The following is a 22016-nucleotide window of genomic DNA, read 5'->3' on the forward strand; positions in this document are numbered from 1 at the left end:
ATTACATCTGCAATTCAGAATTACAACTCGATGATGTGAATGTGTGTTCTGACTCATTTACTCATAATTCTCACTTAAACTATATGACGTAAATGTGGCATTAAGTACACAGCTGGAGTCAAGACGTGGTGAGCCTGGCTTGGTTTGAACACTCAACTCCCCCTAAAACCAGCAGCTACAGTTTTTACATGTCTGTTCATGGACAGGTTAATAAACAAGGACGGTTCATGTAATTAAGACAGCTTTAGAGGTGTTCAGAGCCAAGCTAGCTGTCTCTCTTGCTTCCAGTCTGAAGTTAGGCTAATCATTTGCAGACTAAAGCCCTGTACTAAATGAAAACTACTCATTAATAATACTATTTGTTTAATCAAATATGTTAAAAAACTAAAGACAAAATAACATCAAGTTACTTTTCTGATGTGTTCATCAGCAGTGAAACCCTCATCTACACCATGGAGGTAGAAGATACTTTAATCCTTCAATCAAACACACATGCAAACAATCAAACACAAGGCAGAGGATTTATTAATTATTGATAATGAAGAATAACAAATAACAAATACATTATTCAGCACAGCACAAATAGTGTTATTTTTTTTGTTTGTTTGTTTGTTTTCTTTTCATAATATTTGTTTCATACAAATACTTTAAAAATTATTTGTTAGATAGAGGTCTGTCTGCAATGAGGCGATGAGTACAGTTTTATCTCAGTAGTCAGCACAGTGGTCTATGATCTGGGAGACTCCAGGTGAGACCTGGTGTGGGGACCTCCTTCAAAAAACAAAAAGAGGATTTCTAAGCCTCTTTCCACTTTTATTCAAATATAAATACAAATAATTTTGCTGCTTCAACAAATATAGATACAAATACAAATACTGGGCTCTCTGCACATCCCTACCCTGCACACACATGCACAGAGATCTTACCTTCACATCCACATGTCATGTGGAGCAATCAGTTTGATTTAATTGACTGATTGTACTTTTGACCTTTAACTTTTAGGTATGGAGTTGAAGACAGGAGGTGATAGCCTAGCTTAGCATAAAAACTGGAAACAGAGGGAACAGCTAGCCTAGTTCAATGCTCACTGCAAGTCAAAACCCAGGGATGCTGACATCGGCTCGTCGCACATGTCCGTAAACGGCCGTCTGTGCCTTAGCCTTGGTTGCTGAGGTTGTTGCTGAAGTTTTTCTATGTGTTGTTCACATTGTCCAAACCTGACTCAGCGTGAACATGAATGGATGGATTTGAAATGTTGACATTTCAAGTAAAGAATGAGAAAAAGTAGTGAAATCCTGTTAGTATAGTTTGTTCCATGATTTGTTGTTCCGACACCAATAAGAGAAACTTGTGGGAACAAGTGTCTTGTAGAAACTACATTCATATGTTGTGCTTAGAAGTTTGCTCTTGTGTTATAGCTCTTGTGGGCACTACATGTGGGTCTAGAAACACACACACACACACACACACATTTTGATTTGTTTGCCTTTAAAATAAACTGTAATCACTGAAGACTTGATGCGCCAAATTGAATATCTGGGCTCCTCCAGCTAATTATCAAACAAACAGCTCAGCTGCAATTAAACAGACAGTGGGAGAAATCCTGAAAAATCACACACACACAGCGCAGTAGCTCGGTTCCCTCTGATGCTCACATTAACTACAGCGCCCTGGGATACAACTTCCTCTGCACAGAGAGGCTTTCCACTTTGGAAAGTGTATTATACACACACCCACATTATATCAGAGGGCCTCAGTCTTTGTGTGTTTGTGCACATTTGGCACATAAAAGTTTTTTTTTCATTCTGTGCTTAAAAACTGTGTGTGTGTGTGTGTGTGTGTGTGTGTGTGTGTGTGTGTGTGTGTGTGTGTGTGTGTGTGTGTGTGTGTGTGTGTGTGTGTGTGCTCCCATAAGGCTTGAGTGGTCCCTTGCTGTCTAGAGGGTCCAGCTGAGGCCAGGCTGGCCCTGACAGATGGGTCCCTGAATGCCTCATTTACTGGACCACTAATACTGTTGAGAGCTGTACACACACCAGATGAAACTCAGCTGACGTATAGGGTCAGTGTGTAGGGACATACAGAATGGAAGGTTTCAGCTGATGTAAATACAGAGAAAGGAAGGAAATCCCTCCAGTGTCTGAGCATGAGCAGCAGGGTTTACAGTAATCAATGTTCATCCACTTTATGCTAAAGTGGACAGACCTGCAGTATGGAAATGCACTAAGGATGATGTCTGGCCTGAAACATAATTCACACACTATATGTCCCACAGTACTTTGTAGACTATGGAATACAGTAAATATGGAACAATAAGCAAAACACATTTTTGACTGGAATATTTTGACACCTCACAAGTCCATTTGAAATCTAAAAAATGTGTTTCTCCTACTTTATTTTGTATAATATGGTAAAATATCTTCACCATCACTTAATTGCACTACATTAACACTTTGGTCACTTGCAGCAGTGATATAAAATGATTAATCTGTTGAACTGCTGCATGTCTGAGATGTCTTGGTATACAGTTTCATTGAGCAGCTGCCATCCAATCAGAAATGAATATTTCCTCTGGCCATGGTGCTGTTACTGTTTACACATCCAGCAGACATGAAGCAACATTAGCATTCATTCTGAGTGTCTGGCCATCTGATCGTAAGTCTCCTTTTAGCTCTGTTTTGGTCTCTTGAGGGAAAAACCAAAACAATGAGCTGAAAGGTGTTAAAATGTTGAGGAAAATCACAGAATTCAATGATAAATCTTTAATGGTTTATCACTATGAGCTACACCTTTCACATTATGATGAAAATATAATTTAGCACAGCTGTAAACTGGATGAAATACGATGAATGAAGGACAATGTAGTAAACACTGCACGTTATAACTGCTCTGCATTCAAAACGATCGTTGTAATCAGGTTCACAGATGGGAGATAAAGAAGCGATGATGGTGAAACAGGGTAAACAAAAATAGAGAGCAGGTACACTGGTGAGTGCATGTTTTGCTCTCTGTTCAGATTTCCAAACTCCCTGCAGCACTGACCCATGTGAGGTTTGGCTAAGTGTCACAAGCTGCTGAAAATGTTCCACCTTTTGATGCACATTATACAAGTCTGAACTGTGTTGTCTCTGTTTACTGGCACACTGAAAAAAATGATTCTGCACAGTGCTTTCGAAACGGCCACAGCAGTTTTAATGTGGTGTGAAGAGTTTGTGTGTTCCCTGTGGTTTTCCTTTAGTCCTGCCTGGCTGACAGAAGTGAACAAGACTCACTCTTAATAATTCATTGAGCCTCATTTAAATCTGTGTCAGGGATGCTGGGAAGGTTACACTGCTCCCTGCATGCACGCACGTGGTTGTGTGTGTGGCTGTGTGTGCTCATGTACGCTAGAAAGAATCAATTAAGGATTGTCTGCAAGTTAGTTCATCCGTCTGAGAAGGAAATTCTGTGTGTGTGTGTGTGTGTGTTTGTGTGTGGCCTGGGTTTGTGGATCAGCAGTGACTTGATCCCATTTCTGAAGCACAATACTTTGAAGTAGTACTTAGTACTTAGGTTTTTTTTAAAGCCACTCAACCCTTCCCTCACACACTGGGGTTTATTACAGCCATTCTCTCTGCTGTGATAGATGACAGTAATAGCACACAGACAAGCTTAGCATGATCTTTATTATCTCGACTAAAAGAAAGCCGTATAAAACTCTTCAATTGCCTCCATGTTCCATACAAAATCAGCATTATCAATCAGCATGAACAGACTCTTGTATCTTCAAGTGTGTAGCATTTTAGCTTTCAGTAAACAATGACCACATTCATATCACAAAATCATTTTGCTTCACATGACACAAAACAGGAATAGGGCACAATTCCTCTCAAGCATTTAAATAAAACATTCAGAGTTCTAACATTCTCATTCCAATATGTGGAGGGGGGGGGGGGGGGGGGGGATCAGCAGCGTTTATGGTAAATGTAGTTTTCATTTTCACAAACTCTTCTAGGTATTAATTAACACCATTACTGTTAGAAGCAGCTCCTATTTCAGGGGCTGCATCCTTAAAAGCCTGCATTTCAAAACTCTCATCCTAGTAGCCTCTGAAAGCAAAGCTAGAGAGATGACCCCTTAAATCCAAAATCCAAAGAGTGTACAAAAATTTGGACACATTCTACACACACACACACCTGCAGTATCATAGGCATAAGAGTCTACAGCCATAGCAGCTCTATGAGGCTGGTGCTAGAGGTCTCCATCCCCAAAGTCAGTAGAATTCATCCTCTGGGGACCATGAATTGGATGAATTGTACACAACATCATGGCTATTCATCCAGTAGTTCTGGATAGGGATATTTTAGTCTGGACCAAAGTGGTGGACCAACCGACAGACAGGTGACAGGTGACTCTGTGGATTGCCATCCACAGAGCCATGCTACCAGTGTATGTTAGAGGTTAGGGCAGATTTTCCTGCTTTAACCTGATAGCTGCAAATAACCTGGTTTCTTGTGTGCATGTAAACATATCATTCCAAAATAAAACCAGTCACATGAAGTCCTGCCTCCTGTCTGTCACAACCACAAACAAACCAAAGCAACATGCTTCCACCAACTGTAGTCTATGAAATTAAACAGATATTTTTTCCCCCACAATATGTTTGTCATTTTCTTATATTATGACATCCCATCAAAGAAACATACAGTAACAATACAACAGTTTGAGACCAGAAATACATACATTACACAGACACACAAGCCCACATACACACACACATACTCAACTTGCACTGATATCGGATAGAATACAAATAAGACGAAATGTTTCCCTGTATTGTTCTGTATCCTTTCAGGTTAAGCCTACATTTCCATCTTTCATGATATTCATGTATGGCTCCCAGAGCTGTACAACATCTTTCTGCTTGCCCTTAGCAATCCAAGTTAGTCTTTTCAGACCCGCTATAATCCGAAAGCTCCCTTATCCACACTCTCAGCGATGGAGCATACATACTCTTCCAGCATAGTGCAACAGCCCTCCTGGCTTGAAGAAGTCCAAAGTCAAGAAGTTTAGTCTGTTTTGATGTTTGTATAAACTGCTTTGGATATATTCCAAGCATACAAAGTTTGACATTTAAAGGGACTCCGGTATTAAACATCTCTGACAAACATTTTATAACATCCTTACACAAATTTTGGATCTTTGGACATTTCCATAGATAGTAAATTGGAGTACCTTTCTCTTTCAGACATTTAGTACAAACATCTGGAATATTAGCAGACATATGATGAAGCTTGACAGGAGTTATGTACATTCTCATTAACCACTTATATTGAAGTAATTTAAATCTTGTATTTATTGTCTGTTTTTGGGCTTTTAAACAAGCATCATGCCATTCTGTCTCATCAATGTCGTCTTGTATCCATTTTCCAAGCACTTACCAATATGCAGTAATATTTAGATATGTGGCCCTTCCTGCAAGTGTTATTTCCTCAAATTTGATAAAGGTGGTATCCACATTATCCGTTCATATTTTGATGACATCTAGCTTTTTAACTGTAAATATTTAATCAAGTGTTTTTTAGGGATTTGATATCTCTGACATAATTGATCAAAAGAAAGCAATACCCTGTCTACATAAAGATCCATCAGTTTCCATATACCTTTTATATTCCATCACCTAAATTCTTCATCCTTTTTGATCAGGCTCAGTTTAACAAATTACACAATTAGAATTAATGAGTGTCACAAGACAAGATTTCTAGCTTTGGGTGGTTTGAGCTGCAATGCTTTGGAAATGAAAAAACACATTTTATTTGTGGTGCATGTGAGTCAGGAGCAATTAATGAACCATCTTAATGGAATCTGCAGTAGTGGTGATAAAGCTGAGACATGTTCTCATAAATGACAAACAAACCTCAGAGTGATTTGTAAGTTTAAGTTTTTTGCACCAATTGCAACAGAGCATAGGGATGGTGATGTCAGTCAACTGGTTCCAGTATTCCATGCATCCAATCCTCCAACACTCTGGTCTAGAGCCACTTCAAGCCAGACAACTACAGGCTGTTTCAACAGAGTTGAGCTATGCTCTCCTGAGCAGCTTGCACTGCCCTCCACTACCCACACATCCTGGCATCGACAAGAGGCAGAAGTCGTCACAAGGACATTTCACTGTAAATAATGATGAAGAAGTTATTTTGTGCAGCTCATTTTTGATGATTGGCTACAGTTGTAATTGTCTGGTGGTCACACAGAAGAATATTTTTTTGTCATCTTGAAGTCCGCTGTTTTAACTGTGGTAACAGTGTCTTTGTGTCATGCTATGACAATATGTGCAACCAACGTTTCATCAGTCCACAGCTAGAGGCTCTGTGAGGCACTGCAGTAATACACATTAGCTAAATGCTCACATTAGTTTAGCATGTTAGTTTAGCATGTTAGCAAGCTAACATTTATTAATTAGCAGTAAATGCAAAGTAGAGCTGAGGCTGATGGCACTGTCATAAGTTTTGCAGGTATTTGGTCATAAACCAAAGTATTCGACAACTTCAAAAATTTTGACTTAAATGTTGCACTAAATGAAACATTAGAGGTGCAGTGTGTAGGATTCAGTGGCATCTAGCAGAATGGACTTGGCAGAAATGTTATATAATATTCATAAGTATGTTTTAATTAGTGTATAATCACCTGAAAATAAGAATCGTGTTTTCAGTACCTTAGAATGAGCCCTTTATATCTACATAGGGAGTTGGTCCTCTTTCACAGAGCCCACCATGTTGCACCACCATGTTTCTACAGTAGCGCAGAACAGACAAATCAAACACTGGCTCTAGAGAAGGCCTTCGGTGTTTTTTGCGGCCACTGTAGGTTCTCCTACACACTTGGAAGGGGAGGAGGAGTTGGGTGCAATCTGCAACCTGACTGCTAGATGCCAGTAAACCTTCCACACTGCACCGTTAAGGGATCATCAAAGTTATTTTATCCTGAGAGGGATGTGAATGTCTGTTCCGAATTTCATGGCAACATCCAACAGCTGTGGGGATATTTCAGCCTGAACCCAAGTGGTGGATCAACTGACAGAGTGACATTGTTATCCATTGAGCCATGCTAAAAAATAAAAACAAAACATTGTGGTGAACTTGAACTGTGGGTATACATGGTGTTACTTTAACCCTCTGGGGAGCTTTCCAGTCTGCTTGCTGTAGATTTGTTCACAGCACAAACTGCAGTGCCAGAGTGCAATGGCAACTCCTGTATGGATGAGAGTACGGGTATGTTCACATCAGTGTGCACACAACCACAGAGGATATGATGTGTAGATCGGCTCAGAAAGCATCATGAGCCCATCAGGCACCTGTGGCCTTTCCTCTCATGCTACCTTAAGTTCAAAATTAACATTTTTAGCCTCACCACAGTAAGCGTCTTATATTCTAAAAATCATTAGTGTGTTTTAACCTTCTAACACTTGTATTGTGGAGTGTAATGAACACTGCAACTACAAGGGGCCACTAGTGTTTTCCAGCTTCTAGTCTTCTACATTAAGAGTAAATTTCCCAGGGTTTAGAAAATGATCACCTTCACATCATCATTCGAGAAAGACTTATTAATGCCCCGATGCCCATGTTCCCCCCACCCCTCCCAAAGTTGATACTCCTCATAAGAAAATCCAATTGACTCACTGCACCACGCATAAACAAACATAATTCAATTAAGTCAAACCATTAGTGCTGAGCCATTCACAGTCTGTAATGGTGAAACCTGTAGCCAAGCTGAACACCTCGTGTGCTGGATACTATTGCTCAAAACAAGAAATACATACTGTAAAGAAAAAGTAGGAAGAAGAAAAATCTCTGCCTTGACAACTGACGAGCGCTCTCTGACAGGCCTTCTTTTTGTCTCTCTGAGAGTTCTACAGCGCAGCTCCCTCCAAATATAATAATATAACAGTCACAGTTGTGCTATTGATTTTTTCCTCTCCTTTCTCAGCTTTGAAAAGAACTGCATTTCCCAGATGCCCTTGAGGCTTTGGCATTTCAGAGGCATTAATTAAGGTTTGGTTGGACAGACTGTGAGGAGGTGGAGCAGATGACTTAACTGATTCTGTTAATTCAAGGCTAAACAACACAGCAGACAACAGACATGTTCCCACCATCTCAAACACAAACACTAACAGGCAAGAAATAAACAAGCAATTTATATTTTTGATAGCCAGTTATAGTGCTAGAACACATCTCTCAGAACTTTTAATTCTTGTTCCCTGAGATCCTTTGTGCCTTGATTACTTCTTTTTTTTAAAAAAAACCCAAAACTATCTTTCTGCAAAAAATCAGCTACAATTAATTAGTTGTTAACACACATACTGCTTAGCAAAAGGCTGACAAAGGCTAATTATGGAACATAATTTTATGGTTTTGTTTTGAGCGATCCTGCTAAAAATTACATTTATACACTACTAACTAGTTTTGCCTTTTTTTCCAGTCCACATAATTTTGGATACCACACAGACTTTGTAGATAGGTAGTCATGTGTTTTTCTACTTGTATTTGTTAAAAACACCTATTATCTTGATTAAAAAAAAATTAGTGAGTGAGTGAGTGAAGTGAGAGAGAGTGTGTGTCTGAGCGTCTGTGTGTATGCGGGTCAAATTGACCCGAACATTGTATGAAGGACATACATGTGTGAGGGATTGTTGCATATGTACTCAATGATTTTTTTCTTTTACAGGTTCTTCACAGAATATAAGTCAAGGCAATAAGTTATTATTAATGTTAATGTTAATTATTTTTCTTTTAGTAAAAATTTGAAATGGGTCACTTTGACCCGAACACCATATAAAGGTTAAAATGGATGTTAAAGAAGCAGGTCAGCAGGCAGGAATATGTGCAAAAACAGGTTTTGTTTGTTAACAAAAATACTAATGAAACAGACAAAAATGAAACACAGGGTGAGCAAAGCTTCCAAAACATATAGAACATTGATGTAGAATTTCTTTGTTACTGCTGACATTTCCTATGGACACACACACACACACACACACACACACACACACACAGCCAAGAGAGCACCAAATTATACAGAATGTCATTTACTACAGAACAGTTTTATACTTCCTACCTCAACTTGACCGAGCCAATCGATTCACTAAGTGCAGCTAATTATGCACACCTGTTGTCACTATCACTGATCAACAGACGATCTCCCCTACTATCACAAAACTCAAAAAAATCACAACAGGACTGAAGCCCTTCAACAAAATATAACGTTGTGAAACAAAATACTCAACTGAAACCTGTGTTCCATTATTTGTGAAACATGACTGATAAATTAACAAAAACATTGGTCTGAAACTGGTGATCTAATACACAAAACACTAGCAATGTTGGGAACAAGGACCCAGTGAAAACGGAGTGGAGCAACCTTGCCACATACCCACTCATAAAAACATTGCTAAATAGTGCTACTAGTGGTCAAAAACTACAGGGTACCTTTAAATCACAGCTGTCATCATGTCCTTATATTTCAATAACAAAATAAGTTGTTAATCAGTGCCTTTCAAAATGATCTGTGATAATTACATTGTACTCATCAAGTTAATCCCTGTATTGATCTGTAGTGTACTGGTGTACATGTGTTATGTGTTTCTTGATCCTCAAAGATCTACAGTGCCAGACAGCATACACTTGTTTATTGTCTAACATCATCAAAAGTTGTAAATTATGATCATCTGTTAGTATTCTGCCAAATTTTTGCATACAGTTTTTTGCTCTATGGACAGATTTGGACCACTCCATCTATTTTGTTAAAATCATCATAAAAATAAAAATAATGGATGAATTCCTGTCTGTTGTGTTTTAAGAAAACATCTGTGTAATTCTGTCTCATATGAAACACACTGGAGTTCTGCTATTATGATTAATGCCAGTATAAACATATGCTTGGTTGTGATTTTATTTGACTCTCCAACAGATGGTGCCAGATGGCGATATCAGCTCAACATATGGACCACTGTTCACCAGATGGAAGAGGTATAGACAGATTCAAAACAGATTCAGGTATGTTAGATGTGTGAGTGTATGTGTGAGTGTGAGTGTGTGAGTGTCAGACCTGTGGAAAGAGAGAGGTGAGTTGGGGGGGAAGAGTTATGTACAGTAAGTGTGTGTGTGTGTCATTTGCATGCATGTCTGGCTTCTCAATTAGTGCAACTGTGACACATGCAGCTTTGGTCGATACAACCAATTATCCCTTGAGCAGTGCTCCTACAACTATCAGGACGACACGGCCTACAGATGAATGAGGGGAAAATATATAAAGAAAGATGAGCAGATAGTAGAGGAAGAGAGAGAGAAAAAGTAAGGAGAGAAGGAGAGAAAAACAGAGGACAAGGAATTCTGCTGGATGGAAAACCAGGCTGACAGAACTAGATGAGGGATAAATGGTGAAAGAGACAGAGAGAGGAGAAGGCAATGAGGATGAGAGGATGGAGGGATTCGGATGCAGGAAGGGGAGGGAGGTGGGGTTGCTGTGGCAACTGGATGGACTTGTTAGAGGGAGGGATGGCGATGTAGGGGGCTGGAGTGGCTAAAATATATATCTGCCTTCCAGTTCTCAGCCCCTGCTCTGACAGAAAGACACAGAGACAATAAACAGATATGAAGACACTGCACAGGGTGTTCAGTGTATGTGTGTGTGTGTGTGTGTGTGTGTGTGTGTGTGTGTGTGTTTGTTGATGAGATGAGTCACATGAATGGGAGGAAGTCCAAGGAATACACAGCAGCAGTTTACATACTCACAGCCAAAACACAGCAAACACTCAGGACAAACACAGGCGTACACACACAGACAGTATGCCAACTGTGGCCCTGGTGTGTAGGAGAGAGCATGTAGAGCAGGTGCTCTGACACTTCTAATATCTGATCCCATGTGGACAAAAATGATTTTACACACAGCCCAGATGTTTATAGTCATAATCTTTAAGATTTGAGTGCTGGTTGACTTGGCGACACATGTGGCTATTGGTTGCTTGAGTTTGAAATAACACGTGTATCGACCACTGAGGGCAGCAAACACACCTTGAAATGCAACTGAAGAACAACTCATGCATCTGTTTACAGCACAGTGAAACAAAATGTGAGCAGAGAGGATTCATTGTATCACGTTTTAATAAAGAAGACAACAATGATGTCAGATATTGTCATACTGAACTCATGATCAAATTGCACCGCTTCATTTCCAGCATGTCCATGCATCTTTTCCTGAATCCCATGTGCATGAGTGCGCATTTCAAATCTACATGGGACTGGCAGGGTCCACCAGTAATAATGAAAACTACTAAGCAGAGAGACAAATACAGAATGTAGATACACTGAATGGCTATTGCTTAACTAAAAGGTTCATAAGGGTTTTTCCATGTGTTGTTTGTGTTGTCCACTCTCATATTTTGGATCTGATTCTGGCTCGAACATGTATGGATGTATTTGAGAAGTTGACATTTCAGGTAAAAAAATGAGAAAATATAAGTCAAGTCCTACTAATGTTGTTTGTTTATGTAGGCAGAAGTCTGTCGAAGGGTAGCTTCCTTAAACTGGCCTGTCAGAACTGAGTGGGCTCAGTATAGGATAAATAAGGAGTCTTTTTTAAACTAGAAATCATGCAAAGATATTCCAGTAGAGCCCCAGAATATAAATATGGAGCGAGAAATGTGCTTGTTACATCCTGTTTAAAGAATATGTCTTACATTTTCCAAATCTGCTGTGATGTTTTGCTATTCTGAGTTTATATGACAAAATTAGGAAGATGAATTAACACACAGGTTGACATAGACTACTCTGGACACTTTAAATGCATTCTGCTCCTATATACTGTATATCTATCAGGTGTTCATTGACTAATTCAGTCAGTTCAATCAATCAAGCTCCAGCCAGATTATTATGCCAATGATTTGGTCTGAGTTTCCATCTAAGTTTTTGTTATTCTATACCCTTTGTGTTATTTTGTGTTATTCTATAACCTGCTTTATAGAGAATTTCCCCACTAACTCCTTGTGAAGTGACTAAATGAAGAGCCTTCCGAAACAATTAAAAATCAACAGCAGATTTTTTTTCTTTGAAACTGCCTCTAACTTTCCCTCAAATAATTACCTACACACAGGTAGAAAATCCTATTGTCATCTCACAATGAATGTGTTCTCTGTCCCAACCCAGTGACGTATAGCATTTCACCATACACTACAATTCAATTGGGTGTAGTAAAGTTCAGCAGACCTGAAATATTCAGCCCACAGACATCAGTGCAACAATGCTTTTCCTCTTTTAAATGTGAGCATCAGTGAGTCCAAGTCAGTGGAGCTCTCCAAGGTGCTGATCCTGCAGCTGTTAGAGGCTGTCATGGAGCTATGCTTCTATGCTTTCTCCTGTCCAAACAAGAGGGATGGTTAACTCCATCAGGATTTTTCAGCTAATAGTTTATCATACCTGCATAATCATTGACTTCGCCTTTTTTTCTATTATATGTTTCCCCCCTTACTTATTGTAGTTTTTTTTTTCCCAAGAGAATTAAACTTCTCTTAAATGATAAGTCTGGTGGTATTGTGCATTTTTCTTACTGTCAATAAATCCCACAAAAATCTAAGAACAACAATGAAGCACCAAATGTAGCTTAATCCACTGTTGAATATAGTATCCAACAACTGCACCATTTCCTCCTGTTTGAATAATGTTTGCTAGCCCTAAAGAAAGAAATTCTATATTTGTAGCCGAATTTTGGCTCGGGGGTGATTGCCACAGACAGGATAGGGAAGTTACAAAATATTAAGAGACAGACAAACACTATGTTGGCCTTCTTTTTTCCTTTCATATGGAATTTGTTGACAAAAAAAAAAGAATGCTGGCATTATTATTTACGTTGATGTTCAGTCTCTTGCTTCTAACTGCACTTTTGTCCTCACTGCACTCCTACAAGGTGTAGGGAACCACTTGCCCCAAAGCTCTTTTAATATACAGTTCTCTTCAAATTATGACTTAAACTAAAGCAATGAGGCCTGGGGTTTGGAATCTGTTCACCCTATTAACTTAGTAATGACAACAGATGATAATTTTGCCTGAGGGAGAATCTAATTTGCCATAAGAATAATATCTACCCAGGACCTTAAAGGTTATTCCAAATAAGTAGGTATTTACTACAGAGAGCCAAATATACATTTCAATGTTACCTTCTTTGTGAATAAACTTTTAACTTCTAAATCTAAAATAATTTAATTTAAACTAAATTTTGTATTGCTATTCGGTCTGAGTAAATGGTGCCACTTGATGCAAAACGTTCATGGTTGAAATGAATGGTTACACACTCCTTCAGTGGAAGACCTTGTCCACTGATGCAGTCAGTGCTGTTGCATAGTTCTTGATGAAACTGTGCGTGCAAAGACACATTTTCCAGCTGACATGGAAACAGTGCCATGGCCTCAATGACTGAGTATTTCATCACCGGTGCACTATTTACTCTACTGGATGTCCACAGATCTACACTGAATAAAAATTGTGATTTAAAATGTGTCATATAAAATATGGAAGAGTGAGCCATGTTGGTCCAGCTAACACACTCCAACAAATGTCAAGCACTAGAGATGCTCTTAGTCTTCTGTGTCATGGAGGAGATAAACACAATGCTGCCTGGTGGATGGAGCCGACAATACACATTCACACATGCACACACATACTGTATATTTGTATATGCAACCTTCCTTGCTGTGTCTTTATAGAACATGAATGGTATTATTCAGCATCATTATTTTTATGGGGGTCAGGACTGGACATGCAGTGGCAGCAAAAAACATCCAAAATGCTGTCAGAGTTGCAGGAGTCCCAAAATAGGCCATTACATTTGTATATACCGTCTTTATGTAATGTTTGGATTCAGTGGGTCCAGTGAACTGTGTCTAAGACTGCAGACAGACAGAGCAGCTCGTTCATGTATCATCATCTACCCTGGAGCAAACACCAGATTAGAATCAACAGTCAGCGTCACAAATGTCTCAGGTCACTTCAGAAAATAAACAGTGAAGGGCTCATTAGAGCAAAATAACTTGAGCCATTTCTAATGAGATTTCAGCTTGCATCATATCGGTTGTGCTATGTTGCTCTCTTGATTTTTGACTTCAGGGACAGTAAGCGGTTGCTTGAGCATTGCCATATGTGGACACCAACGCTTTCCATTCAGTCATCTAGACAATGTTTGTTTTCCGTTTGTCTGAATAATTTTGTTTCAGTGTTGCTTGGTGTTTGGATAATATTTCTGCAGTGTTACCATGTACCCAGATACTCTTTTAACAGTATTTTCATGTATCATTTAGTAGTTTAGTAATTTTCCAACAAATTTAGTGTGTCAAGATAATGATTCTTCACTGTTCCCATGGATACAGTATATAAATTGTTACTTTATTGTTGCAATTATATTCCTGCTTTATTATTGCTAAACGTGTGGATAAGGTTGTCTCAATATTGCTATGAGTATAGCTAATGTTCCTGTCATATTACTGTATCTATGTGTGGGGTCATATTGCTAAGAATCTACATAGAACATACATGTACATGCGACTTTCATATTGCTATATCTAGATTTCAGCTTGATATTGTTATGATATTGCTGCCTTCATGTTACTGTATGTCTAAATGTTGCTTCCACATTGCCGTTACTGTCTTATTTCAGAGGCATTTTTCAGAATATGTGGCCTATGGATGGGTAGCACACTCAGTAAACAAGCTAGCTAGTCATTATACTTCTTCTGGTGGCCAGTGTAGGGTAATTCTTGGGATGTCATCCTGTCCTCTTCGCATGATGTGTCAGATCCATCTCCACCACCTTCTCATGATGATGGTGTCAGTGCTCTCTTGACTGGTAGTTTTCGATTGGAGATGGAGTTAGGCCAGAAGATACGCAGGAATTTTCTGAGGCTCCTTGTGTGGAATGTTGAAAGCTTGGAGAGGTCTCTCTCTGTCATTCTCCAGCCATATAGCAGGGTAGAGAGAATACAGCTCTGATACAGTTTTAGCTTGGTGTTCATGCTGTTGTTGGGGGACTTCCACACATTGTTCAGCATTCTGAAGGTGTTTCAGGCCTTGCTTAGTCAGCGTTTAATGTCACTCCCTGCTTCTCCATCATATCTAACAGTGCTTCCAAGATATATATAAACTTGTGGGTAGGTTTGTTCCATCTACTTGTATCGGTGGGGGATTTTGTGTGTGTCATCACCTCCATTTTCTTCAAGCTAATTTTCAGTCCTATTTATTGTGCAAAGGTGTTGAGACTGGATGTTTTTTCTTGCATATGGTGGTGGGTATGGGAGATCAGTGCCAAGTCGTCTGCAAAGTCAAGGTCTTCAAGTGTTGAAGAGAGTGTCCATCTGATGCCTCTAGGTTGGTCTTCAGTTGTTCTTCGCAATTTGTCCATTTGTCAATTTTTCACTGTATGCATGTGTCTGGCTGAGAGGAAATGCATCTCCACACATGCTGTAGAGAGAAGAAATATTTTTTTTCTCTACCATGGACAGGAATTGAATTAAAAAGTCATAAGTGGTTATGATGACTTACAGGGAGATAGAATGAGGTAATGCAATTATTCTTGGCTTGGAATAACCATGCACAACTAATTTAGTGTAGTGTGTAAGTGCAGTGCAGTACATGGGGGAGACGAATCTACTAGAGTTTGTTGATATGCACCTTTAAGCTGCATTAATGATTTTTTTGACCACTTGGGGGCAGCAGAACAAGCTGAAACGACAAAATAATGTGTTATCAAAAAATTGTCTATTTACAAATCCTACAGACACAGAGCAGCATTAGTATTCCTTTGGAGTTTGTTTCTGTCCACCTGATAAATTTAAGTCCAATACTCACTCTCCTTTTAACTCTGGTTTGGTCTCCAAAACCTGAAAATATAATATATAATATAATATCTTAAACTGCTAGATATTCAACTTCATTCACTAATGAGTACTTTGTTTATCTCATGTAGCTGGTAGCACACAAAAGTTTATCAAAACTTTTTTGATGAAATCTGCTGCCTGCTGCTGCTGGAGATGAGGTTGATGTTGTTGCTGGGCCAGAAGTAAGAATATGAGCTAAAAGACACTAAAACTCTCCACAGAGGTGTACAAAACTCCAAAATGAAGTGATTATTCTCTGTGTGTGCGTAACTATGAGTGACACCTTTCACATTACACATAGTCATTTGATCCTTTGTTGAAGGGGAACTCCAGCAATTTTACACATCCAAGCGTATTACGATCACAGTTGCATTTACGCATGATCATCCCCTGCATTTTGTTTCAGCTTATTGAGAAACCCCTGTTGTTGGTCTTTTTAAATAACCATTCATGGTCACAGCCAAACCCAGCTCACTTAAACAGCAACAAATCATTACTACCTAGGCCAAGTTCTGCTTAGAAGTTGGTGGCCAAAAGCACAATAACTATGAAAAGAAAAGAGAAAGACTGAGATCCTGAAGGATTGTATTCTCTGAATTCTCTGAATGTAGGCTAATTAGACACAAATAACTACAGCCTGCTTCAGGCGTTTCATTTTCCCCCTTTCTTTATCTTTCATTCTCTCATTACTCACTCACTATGGATTGGTGTGAGAACAACATAGAAAGTAACCTCATGTGTTAACGTAAATGGTGCATGGTGCAGTGAATGTGGGTTCCTGCCTTGTCTCTCAAGGGAGATGTGTTTCGTTAACATTGTATTATATTCTATTCTATTAGGTATTCCCACAGCCAGCTCAGTGGTTCCTTAGGAAAACATAGAAAAGGAGGCATAAAGTGGGGGAACAAGGAAGGGACAGATGGAGGAAGAAAGATATTATGGCATGTAGGCCACAATCTAAACAGGTTTTGGCAAAAGAGCTTCCATAATGGCACAAACTATTCTATGACAGTGAATGTCTAAATTCTTCTCTTAGTACAATGTAAAACCATATAATATGCAATGGCATCAATGGCCAAAATCCACAGCAATAAAATGTAATTTTTAAATGGAAGTTCCTTGTATTTTAAAGCTAAATGTATTGAAATAAGTGATTACCATTTTAGTTTAGGTAGGTTTAGATAGTTTAGGTGCTGGAATGGTCACTTGGTCCAATGTAGAGCAACAGTCCCTCTCATTTTTCTGACCAGCCAAGTGCCTGTTGGGCTAGCCTGTAGTCTGCTGGCACACAGCATAGCACCATCAAAAGGCCCAATGGCCAGAAGAAGCCCCACTGTGGAGCTGCACCACAGAGCTGATTAAACTATCATCTGCACCCAGCCCGATAGCAATAGGCACAGCTCCAATCCCATTAGACACCTTCCTCATCCATACACACACACAGAAACGCATGCATGCATACAGACATATTGTATATCCACTTTGGTCCCTGACACACATGTGATACTATTGTGCAAAGTAAATAATTATTTTTAAAAGAAGGTGCATTTCCCTTTTTAGCAAAACTAATTCTAGGGCCCACGGGTGGTGCAGGGGTAATTGCACAACCAGGTTGACTGTATGTTCCAACTGACAACTGTTGTTGTTGCATGTGGGAAGCTGGTAAAGAATTGTCTTTGTGGCTTCACTAGTGGCACACCAACCGACCAACTCTCACTGGTTGATTGGTGTGCCTGCGTAATGGAGATGAACCACCAAGGTGCAGGGGCAGGGGGATTGGTTCATCCAAAGTAGGAGAAAATGGGGGCAAAAAATTAATATAAATAAAGTAACACCAATTAAGTATTCCAAATGTGAATTTATGAAAGTTACTAGTTCATGGGTGCTATAGATGGGTGACAAATTAAAGGAAAAACCAACATAGAGTGTCATAGTAAGGTGTTAGGCCACCATGTGCTGCTAGAACAGCTTCAATGCACCTTGGCATTGTTTCTACAAGTCTCTGAACTCTACTGGAGGGATGAACACCATTCTTCAAAAAGATATTCCCTCATTTGGTGTTTTGATGATGGTGGTGGAGAGCGCTGTCTAACACGTCAGTCCAAAATCTCCCATAGGTTTCAATTGGGTTGAGATCTGGTGACTGTGAAGGCCATAACATATGATTCACATCATTTTCATACTCATCAAACCATTCAATGACCCCTCATGCCCAATGGATGGGGGCATTGTCATCCTGGAAGAGTCCTATCCCATCAGGATAGATGGGATCCTCAGAACAACTTTATATTGATTTGCAGTGACCCTTCCCTCTAAGGGGACAAGTGGACCCAAATCATTGCCAGCAAAATTCCCCCCACAGCATAACAGAGCCACCAGATCTCCTCAGACATGTACCAGTTTTTCCTTTAATTTGTCACCCATCTGTATGTATATCTTATAATTTTAAAAATTGGAATAAGTAAACAGTTGAGTCTGTGGCTGGTGATCACTGGTAGCCTCTTGCATATATCAGTTGGTATGTTGGATGGTTGGTTAGGTAAGTTACTCGAAAGATGTGCTCAATTACATCATTACTTATCACTATCTAAATAATTCATTACAAACATATGAAAAGCAGTGAGTTACATTACTCATTGCGCTACTCTTCTTTACTCAGTCCAGTTTCATGCCTTCCAACAACCAGCTGATGGTTTGGAGGTATTTATTGCCATCAACAGTAGCTTAGCCCTGGAGACTGCACGCAACACCCCAGAAGACCTGTTCTCACAATGAAGCTGGGTTTACAGTATTCCAGCATCTCCTCACTACTTCCCTAACTTGTTTCCTCTGCTCTCTGGGAGGTGAAGAGGTGTTGGGAGCCTTGATGGGCTGATCTATCAGCGATGATGGGCTTTGCATGGCATGGAGAATAATTGGTTGAGGCTTAACCTCTAGGGAGAATACTGAGGATTATGGGTACAGAGTGTAGGCTGCTGTGATGTGAAACCCCTGGCAGTCCCCCTCTGATTGGAGATTAGCTTTGCATTAGTAGAGTCTCAACAGGTGGCACACACATGAACGCACACACATGCACACACTGCTGCACATAGTAATGGATCTACCCACAAAAACTAATTTTTTTAAATTCAACAAGTTCAAAAGTTCAAACAGCTTATTTTTAAGGTGTCAGTGTGCTTCAATAAAAGTGGTTATCAATTCATCCAACAGTGTCTGAAACCCATTTCAATTCTTGTAACTCTCTGAAACTGGCAATCTGACATTCATACTCACTATTCCAGTGACTGGTCAGGTGTGAAGCTCTCTCCCAAGATACTCTCCTCATGTGTGTACAAAGGTGTTGTCCAAAAGTGGACCCTTATCCTCATTTGTCCAAATTGTCCGATAATCCCATCTCAACATTTTTCTTTATTGACAGGCTTTTTGTTTGTCTTCAAATGTGGCTAAATAAATAATATGTTTTAAGCATACCCCAGTCTTTACAGCCCTTGAGGGTCTTGCAGAAGGACCCTTATGTGCTTAGAATAAGAGGCAGCTAAGGTTCCCCGTTTTAGTCAAAATATGAAAAAAACCCACACAGATTATGATCCTAATGACTCTTTCTCTAGCACCACCATGAGGTTCTCATTTTGTGGTTTTGAGTGAAATGTCTCAACAATTGGGCGTATTGCTATGAAAGTGGTCAGGATGAATTGTAACAACTTGGGTAATCTCTTGACTTTTAATCTAGTGCCATAATCAAGTGTCAATGTGTCCAATAGTTTGGGTTATGACCACATACCTGCAAAACTAATAACATTCCCATCAGCCTCAGCAGTACTTTGAGTTTAGTGCTAATCAGCAAATGATAGCACAGATGTGCCACAGTGCAGCCTTACAGAGCTGCTAGCATGGGTTTAGACTCTTACAGTGTGTTCAGATAGAATGCGAAGTGAATTTTTTCTGTGCGGTGCGATTTCATACAAAGTCGATGCAAAGATGCAAGTAGGCATGAATTTGCGTCCGTGCAAGTTGAAAATGTGTCAGCTTGAGTGAACAGTTGAGTTCAGTCAGAGGCTGAGCAAACAAACACACAGAAACACTCTCACAGACACAGTTGGTGCTTCCTGTTGCTAGCTAGCTTACAGCTAATATACAGTAACGTGTTTTGGCTGTTTGGGGCGAATAAACAAATGATCCAGTAGTCAAACTTGCGTGAGTTATGTCTGAACACAGCTTTAGGGGGATATTTGCTAAGGATTTGCAGCCTTTATCAGGCACTAAACAGTTAAATTGCATCAAGTTTGTCAAGCTCAATTTAACATAATCACAGATCAGTTCTGTTTTCCCATCTATCTATCTATCTATCTTTCCCATGTATCTATCCATAGAGATCATTTTGGTTTCATGTACTGAGGTTTTTATGTCCGCATATGAAATGTGTGCTCTTCACTTGAACGCAGTAAATTTTCATTTGAGGTGCTCACAGCAGTAAAACATGACTTGCCAGAAACAACATGCCTGTTGTTTACAGTAGGATCATTTGCATACTGTACCTGTTTCATGGGGATTATTTCCTATACACTCAATGACAATATTTTTGAACGTTTAATGCCCATGTCTTTTAAATTAGTTACATACCATGTAAGAGTTCCCCAGCAAGAAGTCAGACACATTACATCCTCATCCACCACCACCTCCATAGCCTTGCCTTTTGCCTGGCTACAAATCTTCATGACATTAAAAATCAGGGGATTCCCTGGTTGTTAAGATGTTTCCAGCAGAAGTCCAGAATGAATACAGGGAGAAGGTAAGGCAATGAATCAGTGAATCCAGCTCAGCACGCTCTGCTGCAGCCCTCCTCCTCTTTTGTCTCTCTAGCAGTAGATAGAATAGAAGCAATTTTACTGCGCTGTCTCTGTGTATCAATGGAGAGCTTTCTCTCCTACACAACACAGACACAAAAGCTGCACTGCTGCTCCCACAGGAACGTGACTCTGTAAGGCATTTTCCAATACTCAAAGAAAGAGCTGTGTCCTGGTCACATGTATTATTCTCACTGTGGAGCAGGCATACTGCCAGGGATTTATCATTCTATTCTATTCTATCTGCTAATATGAACATCTTATTCTTATATGTGGATTAATGTATTTCCACATCAATATTTTCAAATTAACAATGGCTGTGATCAATTCATATCAGAGAATTTTCATTTTCATAGGCTTCCGAGTGTGAGATCAATGTAACATGTAACATACAGATCTCAATCACTTCCCAGCGTCAGATCCCAGCTTCACTCCACTCTTATTAAGTATTTACTGAGTTTGTCAAAAAGGCCAGGAAGTGTCAAGTGGCCCACACACTAAAAGTAATTCTCCAGCAAAGATCCACCTTACTGCAGAGAGGAGGGGAATTTTAAAATTAAGTAATTTTGCCTGGCTGCAACTAACAATTATTTTCATTATTGATTAATCTGTCGATTATTTTCTCGATTAATTGATTAATTGTTTAGTCCATAAAATGTCATAAAATGTTGAAAAATGTTGATCACTGTTTCCCAAAGCCCAAGATGACATCCTCAACTGTCTTGTTTTGTCCACAACAGTCCACAACCAAAGATATTCAGTCTTCCACCATAGAAACCAGAAAATATTCACATTGAGAGGCAGAACCAGAGAATTTTGACATGATTTTTTTTCTTAAAGAATGTCTCCAAATGATTAATCGATTATCAAAATAGTTCATTAATTCATTTCATAGTTGGCGACAAATTGATTAATATAATCATTGCACCTCTAGTTCCCACAAAACATATATTGTGTTGTTATTTTCTGATTGTTTCACAGCGGTTACATTCTAAAGCACAAATAAACATACCCACACCTCTGCACAACCCTGCAGGAAGGTGCGGATTTTGTGTGAATGCAGAGCTTCCTCCTAGCAGCTGTGGCCTCTCTGCTCTGCGTGTGTGTAGCTCAGCCCCTCAGCAGACACACAGACCCGCAGCTCTTTATACATCCATGACACAGAGACAGAGAGCAGAGCAGAGCGGAGCAGAGGAGAGAGACAGAGACAGCAATGTGCCCTGGTCGCTACACTACGAGTCCAGACCTCACACCCTGCACACTGTTATTGGCTGGGGGCT

The 22016-nt window shown here is 39.6% G+C and overlaps 2 protein-coding genes across 3 annotated transcripts in view; one reads left to right on the plus strand and one right to left on the minus strand.

Annotated features, from left to right (window-relative positions):
* lhfpl4a (LHFPL tetraspan subfamily member 4a) overlaps positions 1-22016 on the minus strand; it is a 50303-nt gene that overhangs the window by 17761 nt on the left and 10526 nt on the right. The window lies entirely within an intron of this gene.
* mtmr14 (myotubularin related protein 14) overlaps positions 1-22016 on the plus strand; it is a 68892-nt gene that overhangs the window by 1357 nt on the left and 45519 nt on the right. Inside the window, exon 2 of the mRNA XM_042406162.1 lies at positions 9943-10028. The gene's annotated coding sequence lies outside the window, so the exon portion shown is untranslated. The remainder of the gene's footprint in view (positions 1-9942; positions 10029-22016) is intronic.

This window comes from Thunnus maccoyii, chromosome 3 (assembly GCF_910596095.1).
Source record: "Thunnus maccoyii chromosome 3, fThuMac1.1, whole genome shotgun sequence".
Lineage (NCBI taxonomy): Eukaryota > Metazoa > Chordata > Actinopteri > Scombriformes > Scombridae > Thunnus > Thunnus maccoyii.